Source organism: Curcuma longa, chromosome 16 (genome assembly GCF_044706935.1).
Source record: "Curcuma longa cultivar G26 ecotype Majalengka, Jawa Barat chromosome 16, ITB_CL_G26_1.1, whole genome shotgun sequence".
NCBI classification, from domain to species: domain Eukaryota; kingdom Viridiplantae; phylum Streptophyta; class Magnoliopsida; order Zingiberales; family Zingiberaceae; genus Curcuma; species Curcuma longa.
In genome coordinates this window covers 304,375-306,140 of record NC_133876.1, presented here as the reverse complement: position 1 = coordinate 306,140, position 1,766 = coordinate 304,375, and positions in this window count along the sequence as shown.

Here is a 1,766-nt window from a genome sequence, read left to right as displayed (position 1 = left end):
CGATCGGTTCCACGATCATTTGTGAGTAGGTATATCGAGAAATTACAGTTGGTCACACGAAGGAGGATGTTGTTTTGACTTCGTTAAGATTTAAATTCTTGTTTTCTGTAAGTATATTTTATCGTAATTAATTCAGTTATGTTTCGGGAGCGACGTGTGGATGAATCTTGAAATTGAGCTCTCTTGTACAATCAGTTGCCTTTGTGTCCCTTGTGATGAAATCAGACATTCGGCTGATGTTGGACTTAGATGGGATGATTATTCGGGATCTATTATGCTTTCTGACCTCAGATAGATGACATGGGTTAAAGTGCCCTTCGCATTGGGGATCACTAGTTGGGACATGCTATGCTTGCTTGGCTTGAGAAGATGACATGGGTTGGAATGTATTGTTGGTGTAGGAAGTATTGTATAATTGAATTTGAATTTTGACATTGACAAAGGTTTAAAGTTAAGTCTTATTATGATTTAACAACTTGATCAAGTGTATAGGTAGCTCAATTAGGAAAATCTTAGTAGCTCAATTAGGAAAATCTTAGTAGCTCAATTAGGAAAATCTTAGTAGGTTAACTTAAATCCGCAAGACAATGAACTATGAACTACAATTTAGGTTAGGTGTGAGATAGTTAGCCTAGTAGAGACTGACACATAAATTATGTCCTGAACTAAGCGAGTATAAGATGCGTGAAAGTAACAAACGGACGAATAACTGTAGCTGCTGAAGGGTTCAGAAGTGTTTCTGAAATCAACTGTAATTTTTCAGTTAATTGAGAGTCGTGATGTACTACTAGGTGTCGCTCATGATCGATTTATAATCAATGATTAATTATGGATGACCAACATAAATTAAGAACCTATAAGGTCACATGCATAATAAATTTCTCCAAGAGACATAAAACAAGTTTGAAAATTGGATTCTCAGATCGAGAGAAATTGAGTCTGGTTGGATAAGACGAAGGGCAAATATGAAATATGTTTTGCCAAAATGGAAACGCAGATGGACCAGATCTTTTGAAGACAAAGTGGATCCTCTTTTGTTTAATTATAAACTAAATTAAAGGTGGTTTGGTTTTGAACCAATCCGGTTTGGTTGTGAATCAAATTTAAGGCTAATGGTTTGGATTTTGTGTTGGGTTGCAAGGGTACAAACATAATCCCATATCTAAAACTATAGTCGTCAAGTTGGGTTAGACCCACCGGGTTGGCCCGCCCCGCCAAGTAATTTAGGCGGGTTGGGTTGAAATTTTATCAATCCATTTTAAGATGGGTTCAGATGGGTTGGCCCGCCTAGGCCCGCGACCCACGTGGGTTGGCCCGCGGCGGGCTTGGGTTGGCCCGCGAGTTGAGAAATTATTTATTTATTTTAAATTTTAAAATTAAAGTAGAAAACTTAATGAATTAGTAGGTTCGATCCATTTAAATTACAATTCAAGTTTAAAAATTATAATTCAAACTTAAAAATTTCAACTTAGTCCATTTAAATTATAATTCTAACTTAAATTTTTTAATAGTTTTAATATTTTTTATTTTTTAACAAGCCCGCGGGTTGGCCCGCATAACCCGCGATCCGCCTTAAGTTGGGTTGGGTTGGAGATTTCCCAACCTGCTAAGTTAGTGGGTCGGCCCGCCCCGCCCCGCCATATGATGGGCCCGCCATGGATTGACCCGCCCCACCATGGATTGACCTGTTTGACAGCTTTATCTAAAACACATGAAAAAGATCATGGATTTAAAAGGATAGAAAATATCTCTATTGGTATGAGGCC